Below are 8567 nucleotides of genomic sequence, written 5' to 3'. Positions count from 1 at the left end.
TAAATAAAATAAGAGTATTAGCATACATACGAGACCTCCATACGATAGCTACGTATACATGGACCCACATGTATCGCATTATATATAAGCTAGTTACTACAGGAGGAGATATAAATTAAGGTAATGAATTAATACCTCACCAGAGTATCATATATATGATAAATCCTTAAAATCAACAGAAAATGTTAATTTTAATTTACAAATTAAAATTTAAAATTTAAAATTAATAAAATAATAATATAAATTAATTAAAATTATAAATTAAATAAATCAAATTAATTCATTAAAATAATAAATAAACTTTATTAAATCAAATCTACGTATCCAAATAAAATCAACGAAATCAAATGAGATTTGATTTCATAAAGTTACACGTAACAAAATATTGACACAGAGATGGGAGGAAGGCGGTGGACGGGGAATTAAAAGGAGGAAGGAAATCTTGAGAAGGGGAGGAGGAAAAACAGAGAAAAATTTCAATTTTAACACAGAGATACAGACACTCTGGAGTTTTAAGTTTTGATTGTACTGGAGTTTTTGGGCACGGGGGATCAGATTGCTTCGACTGGAAAGCATTCTGAAACTGTGTACCCAGGTTGTACTCAGTTCGACAGGGTGGTTTTTGGCTGTTTTGGTAACACAGCCGGACAAGAATTGCAGCAGAGCAGACAGATTTTCAGCAAAGCAGACAGCCGGACAAGAATTGCAGCAGAGCAGACAGATTTTCAGCGAAGCAGACAGTCGGACAAGAATTGTAGCAGAGTAGACAGATTTTTAGCAAAGCAGAAAGATTGGTATTCATTAGATTAATTTTTTTAAAATTCTGTATTTAAAATTTCATGTTTTGCTATTTTGAAATTAGCTTGAGATTAAGGTTCTTACAAGTAGCATTACATCAACTTTTCTGCAGATTTTTCTTAGCCAAACATCAGATGGCTTTTTGACACAAATGACTTCTAATTTAGTGGAAAATAATGGCTATTTGGCTTGATCCCCGTCAAAATAATCTCGGTCATCGATAAATTCTTAATGATCTTTTAATCTTTGCCATTGAAAATATTTATTTTTGAGGAATTTTCAAATTTCTCATTTAACTCATTTTTTATTAGCTCAAAATTAATTATTTTATTATTTTGAGCTAATTTCCTAAAAAAAAATGACTTTGACTTAACCACCAAGGTCCAAAGGTCCAATTTTTTTTGAAATTTTCAATATTCTCTTGGTGGGGGACCTCCAAAAATTTATTTCTTTGATACCCATGAATTTTTCCACTCGGAGAATTCAATTTCTCTAAGACTTTAATTTTGACTCTAATTAATTAATTTTTTGGCTTAGGATTAATTTAATTTTTGTTAGAAAAATTAATTAATTGACACTTGAGGGGATTAAATATTTTTTTTCCACCCTCTAATATTTTATCCATGGTGTCTAAATATGAGAGACCATGCACTAAAATATTTTTTACATAAGATGATTACATTTTCAACCCTCAAAGGGGGAACACCCGTTCGGTATAGACCTTCAAATTACACACCCAATTCTGCGACACAACATGATCTAGTAGACCAAGTGATTTGTAATAAAATAATTTAGCTAATTAGCTTAAGTTATCCCAAATTACTTCTACGTAAGATTCGATTAAAACACTAGGACTAACTTAAGACTTTGACGACAAATTCCACCTTATCTTTGGGGTGAAATTGGAGGGAAAAACTCTGCTGACCACTCATGTTTAGAAACACAGATGAATCAGTGAGATGAAAAACCTCCTAGGATGAAATTTTCGCTAAAATAATAGGCTTACCTAGGTTGTTACATACATACATGATTTTACTAGCATCATTTACTTTACAAATTTGTAGAATGGGTTTACAATGACTCAATAAACTGATGTCTTGATGATATTGATCCTTTGAAAACTTTGGTACATCTGCTTCCTTGGAACTTTGACAAAAATGAGCGCAACAGGTCTCAGTCAGGGATAGGGGGAGAACAAGAAGAAGAAGGACCTATCTAAGGTCAAATTCTTCAAGGGTGGCAAGTTTGGCCACTATAGTACTCAGTGTCCTCTTAGGAAGAAGGACAAGCAGGAGAAGCAGGACCAGGCAGCAACGTTCGTAGAGACAGACAAGTTGTCCTCTAGGTTGGAGGAAGATTTCGCTATGTTTGCAACTATACCTCTAGGAGAGAGGTGTGGTGATATGGCATTATAGTCCCAGAGTTGCAGAGGTTGGGCAAGGTCCATTGAGTTGTCCTCCTCATGGAACATTACCTTGCTATAGGGGCCCACAGTATTCAGTAGCAGGATGGATTAGTGTCAGTGATGCGGTCAAATTACCCGAGTGACAGTTGCAGACTAGTGGCAGTCACGTACTGAGGAGCATAGTGCAGTGTTGGCAGGAAAGCATGAGGCTCATTAGTAGAGTCGGCAGCAGCACAAATTCTTCAGTGGATAGTGCAGATTCTAGTAGCAGTCAAGACTTAGGAGATAGATGCAACACAAAGACACAAATGATTTAGTATATAGGATGCTTCTCAGTTGCAGTTGCAGCAACAACAATTGAGATGGAGTTGCAGTGCAAATGCAGAGTTGGCAACAGTATGGCAGTGTTGGTAGCCGGATAAATGCATCATCAGAGTTGCGCAGTGGTTGGTGGGCAGTGGCAATTAGTCACAGTGGCAAGACATCAACATCGTGACAGAGGGTGATACAGAGACAGTGTGTTGTAGCAGTAGTACAGCACTAGAACACCTTCCTTGCTAAGAGGGAGTGTTAGTTTTTGTAGCATCAGAGGTGTTCTAGTCTCGAAACTTTGTGGAGAGGCTAAAACATAGTTCTCCATAACCCAGAAATCGTTTATGGAAATTCCACCTAGAAATGTCTCAATTAGATTATTAGCCTATTTTTAAATATTTCCTATGTCTGAACTTAGGGAAAGTGGTTAATTAATCAGTATTAATTGAGAAATGTGTGAATCATCTAGAAACTCACACGGATTGACTGGGAAATAATCTTAGCCCTTGATTAGGTTTTAATCTTGGTCGTTGGAGTCCCAACAAAATATTATAAGAAGTTGATGGGTAGATGGAGAACAAACACTTGAGATCGATTTCCTTGGGTAGTTCGATTTCCAGTGAGCAACAGTAGTTGCCAGAAGAGTTCGAACCAGAGAAGGGAAGCAAAGATAGAGAGGGGCAGAGACAGTGAGGTTGGCAGAAGATTTTCCAGATCCGGTGAGTACTTTGTAGAGAGGCAGAGATAACCGCAGAGAGGTTGTGCAAAGATTACACAGAAGCCTCTAAGGGATAGTTCGATTTTGCTGGAGAGAAGTTGGTTATCAGTTCTAGAGGTTGGGAAGATTTTCCAGAGTTTCAGAGAGACAGTTTCCTAGTCAACAACAAGCGGGATGGCTTGTTTGGTAGCTGATTCAAGAAAAGCATGGAAGGGAATGCTCTAGGGTGACGCAGGCCTGTGTAGAGCTAGTTTGACGACTAGCTATTCAATATCAGTCAGAGCTTGGATTGCTTGTGGGGTGATGAAAAATTCCTCACTAGATTTTTGCTAGTATTTTCTCTGCAGGATTGCCAATTTTTGGCATCCAAATTGTACTAAGATTATTTCACTGCTGCTTAATAATTAAAACCATCAACTGTTGCACCGATTTTCCCTAGTTGGGTTTTTCCAGGGACATTTGTCCAAAAATAAGTGTGTCAATTTTTGTGTGTGCTAGCATATTTCTTAGTTTCCAACACTATTATTTTCCTCAGTATTTTTTTGTGAAGATTGCAGTGTGTTTATTTTGTTGTTGTTGTAACAATAAACTGCAGATTTAATTAACAGATAGAAGAAATCATTCCAGTTGCTGCAATAGGATTTCTGTAGTGAAATTTTCACATAGGAGAGGCATGAATAGGAGGCCCAGATAGAGATAGAATGCCCATTTTCTTCCATACTTAAATTTTGCATTCATCCCTTTCTTCATTCTCTTGTTTTTGAGTTGGTTGTTGTCAATCGCTTGCACTAGTTCCTTGTTTGCCTCGTCCCATAAGAAGAAGGGGCTTGCAAATGCCTAGAGATTGATATTGTTGTAAGAAAAAAACAAAAGAGCAAGTGTTGAATATTAAAATGGAAAATAAAGGCAAGGGATGAATCATAGAGTCAAAAGACAAGTTAGTTTTAGATCTACCCCTTCATATGAGGCCATCACCCCAAGCATGCAGCCCTTGACAGCCACCACTAGCTGATGACGTGCCATTTTATCTCCGCCACTTGCATCAACCATATGCTTATTACCCATCTAGCAAGAGCATATGGATGAAGGTGGGTTTCCAATCAAAAAGTACTTTATTCATTTTGCAATCGAGTGCTTATGCTTATTTGTATTTGGGCATTTGATATGGATTATGTTGGGAATCACGATTGCCGTTAGACCAAAACCTGCAGGTGTTAGTTAACGATCGCATCGCCAAAGATAAAGATCCACGAGAGGCAAGTAGTCCATGTCGCGAAACACACGGGGAATGTTGGTTTATCCAATGTCAAACAATCTCCCCCCCAACGCGAGCTGGGTGTGTATCGAACTCGTGACCTACGCTCTGATACCACTTGTTGGGAATCACGATTGTCGTTAGACCAAAACCCGCAGGTGTTAGTTAATGATCGCATCGCCAGAGATAAAGATCCACGAGAGGTGGTTAGTCCATGTCGCGAAACACACGGGAGTGTTGGTTTATCCAATATCCAACAAATTATGGGGTGAACTGGAAGAAAGAGGGGTTTTGACCATGATTTTGTTCTCTCACCTCAAAATGGGGGGTTAATCTTTAATCCTAGTCCAGTGGGACCTCTCCTAATGGCCTAGTGGGTTTAGGAGGAACACTACTTAGGAAGCCTTGATCGAGATAGCGTAGTTCCATATTTCCCTATTTTGTACTTGCCACTTTCCATCATATATTAAAAGCCCTTATCTCACATCCATTCTTCAGGTTCAACTAACCATTGGTTCTTTGGGATTTGGCACCCATGCATCCTCATACCTGGATAGGGCTCAAAACTTTGTCCTGGGAGGTTGATGTAGCTAAAAGATAGTTCTTGGCTAGGGAACTGTGCCAAAGCATCAGGATGAGGGGTTTTAATAAAGATGGTTGATAAGGGTTTCAAAATACTTGCTTAAACAAATAAATCCCTACCCTTCATAGATCCAATCAAAGTGCCAGTATCCAACCATGACAGAATAGCAACAACTTGAAAGATGATGATAGAAGACAAAAACAAAATAACAATTAACATCCATACTCAACTTGAATATGTAAGTCACTTGCTAAGACTAGAAAGTGTGAAGAAGATCCTTCAATAGCTCAACAATAGCACACATCTCAATTATATGGAATCAGAGAAGCAATTTCCATATTCAGAGCGACTATTATAAATAATCTATTTATATTATTTTCTTAGTGTTGACTATAACATTGCCAAGAGAAATAAGGGAAGCTAATTCTCAGTTTAGCCTCTCTTATGTTCCACACAATTTCAAAATGTACTGAAGATCATATTATGAAAAACAGGAAAATACTCACAGAGTAAACAAAACTATCATATGCTAAAACTGGAACCCTTTGATTAAACTTTGGAAGTATCAATCTTTTACAAAATACCAATCCGACTCTGTCCAAAAGCCAACCCATATTACATTGAAAATGATAATTTTTATAGGAAAATAAAGATACTAGCTGTTACGAGCCTTTAAGAATCAAATCCTAACAACAAATTAAAAATAAAACAATCTTTGGCTTTGTTACCGCGCAAACTAGTAGGGGCCCTAAAAGGGACTCCTAAAGGGACAACTACTAGATCAAGGGCAACAATGGAGACTTAGCCCACTGTCACCTCATGTCATGTCCCTTCTCAAACACATTTGTAACAGGGTGCTACTACACAATTTTGCACAATTTTGGCTAAGGAAGAGAACCCATCATTTTCGACTTAAGGACTTAGGAGGCAATTCGACTTTATTTGGTTGCTAGTGGAATGTGGGGGCCACCAACATGAGAATTCGAATTGACCCATTCAAATAGCTTGGAGGGAAAGTCGAATAGGTGGATAGAGGGCCCACATGAGGCAAGGGAGGCCCAAGGAGTTATAAGGAGGCAACTCTCATTTTGGGTTTCATTCTTACATCTTGCAAACAAAACTACTTCACTGTTCACTCTGTTGTTTAGCCACGAATCTCTCAAGCGGGAGATTCAACCTCTACTTCGGGGGACCTTCCGTGCCCGCCCTAGAGAGGCAGTTCCACAAGTTTTTTAGGAGTTCCTGGGTGGTGAGACAGCACCATCATTCAGTGCAGAGCAGGGAGTGCATATTTCTAGGCAACTAGAGAATATGCAGAGGGAGCTAGGAGCCATCAGAGATCAGGTGTTTGCTGGGAGAGTTAGAGGGCTGAGAGAGCAATAGGCCAACATTCTTGCTGAGTTTTACAGCCAGCAAAGGCAGCATCCCAGCAGTTCGAATTGCTGGACTAGGGTGTAGAAATTCCCACTGTAGATCACCTGATAATGCAATATACTAAAGCAAAATACTTGATCTACTTCTACAAACACCTTGCTGAAGCTTAATCAAATTGAGCAAGATCAAGAGAACACCTATAAACGAGAATGAGAAATCAATTACACATAACACAGAAGAATACTCTGGGGAAAGCCTCAGCTAAAAACCCCGATCTCTGTATTATCATACAAGTGGAAATATGTCTGGATTACACAATGCATTAGCTCACAAGCTATCCTGCTCTCAGTACAATCCCTCTGCTGCTCATAGACAGTCAAAGGCTCTCACAACCTTCTCCTCTGCCCTCCAAGCCTCCTATTTCCTTGCGCAATTTCTCCTGGGTCCTCAAGGTGCCACCTGTGTGTAATTATTCCTCACACACTGCTCTGACCTCTGAAATAATTGCACAAACCTGAAGGAGATAATTCCTTCTGCATGGATGAGTTTCCTTTATAGGAAAAATCCTCCAACTGATAGTACACTGTCCCTTCCTCTGATCTCAACTGGGTCTCTGACTGAACTGACATGCATGAGTTATTTATGAGAGAATATTCAGTTATATGAAGTGCAACAGTTACATGCATGCAAGCATTAACTAACTGAACTCACAATTAATTCTACAAACTGTTAGAACTAATCTAACTGGACTTAACTCAATTAACTGAGCTAACTAATTACAACTCAATATTACAACTCATCCTTATCTCTTTAATTGATGGATAAATTCCTCAATCAATGGAGAAACTGTTGCATGTCCCCACATAGACTTCATGTTTGATTTTCTACAACTAATTAACTCAAGATGAATTAATTAATTATTTTACAAACAACTGCTAAGATCAAATTCGAATTTTACTTCTCAATTTTAGTTCAGGGACTAACTAAAATTGGAATCTATCTTGAAATGCTATTTATAGCAATGCTATTTTTAGCATTTCCATTTTTCATTCCTTGTTGCTATGTCCAACACTGGTACTCGAACTGCTATTAATAACATTTCTATTTTTAGCATTTCTAGTTGTCATTTTCAACACTCCCTCTCAACAAGAAAGACATTCAACTCGAACCCGATCCTGAACTTTTGGAATGTTCTGCATGCAACACTTTTCCCAAGTGTGGTTGCTCTAGCAACTCTAGAAACAAAAAAACTCCCAACTGACCTCTTTGTTGGGCTAGACACATTCTCTGATGCTGAAGCTCCCTCTGCCGCTGACAAGTGCTCCCTTTGTGACCTCTGAGCTGCTGCAACACTCCATGCATCTCGCACCATTGCACACCTCTCTATGCCATCCTGCACTGGTGCAACTCTCGTGCCTCTCACATTGTTGCAGCCTTCTAGCTCTGCACTGTCTTGGGATTCCTGCACTGTAGCTATCTCTGCTGCTCCATCTGCATCTGTCTCTACCAGTGTGGAAAAAGTCTTGAAAAAATCGGGATTTATTCCTAAAATCACGATTTTTTGGGCAAAAGGATTAAATCGGGCGACTTTTTGGCGATTTTTTCGTAAACGAAAAATCGCGATTTTATCGAAATAATCCCGATTTAATCGCGAGTTGATGGAAAAAATAGGCATGAATTTTTTTTGCGTGGATAAACAACCGCAAAGGGTGATTTCGGTTTATTTTTTGCTGTGCGTTTTCAGTGTTCACTGTTTTGGCTGCTGTGGAGAATCGACTCATCGAGGGTTACGTTCCAAATCCAACTTCCGTTTGCAACTGCCATTGCGTGGAGAGGAGCCGGCAAGGTATGTCAACAGTCACAGTTAAACAGTTCTGAGTTAATAACTTAATGTTTCAGTCTTTCAGTCAAGGACCAAACCCTTAACTCGCTGACAGAAAAACCCGTGTAGCAGAAGTTTTATAATTTATATCACTGTTTTGTCACCGAATTTTCTCTACTACAGCTTTAGCAAGATGCTGTAACAGTAATACTTCTCTTGATGACAACGTTTTCATTGTTCACACTTCACATCACCAATCGTGGCTTCCTTAACATCATTTAACTGTGGAATAGATACCTT

The sequence above is a fragment of the Pinus tabuliformis genome, chromosome 5_1 (genome assembly GCF_031772625.1).
Source record: "Pinus tabuliformis cultivar Carrire ecotype Pingquan chromosome 5_1, CPIR1, whole genome shotgun sequence".
NCBI lineage: Eukaryota > Viridiplantae > Streptophyta > Pinopsida > Pinales > Pinaceae > Pinus > Pinus tabuliformis.
The sequence above is the reverse complement of the archived record's forward strand: the minus strand, read 5'-3'. Positions refer to the sequence as shown.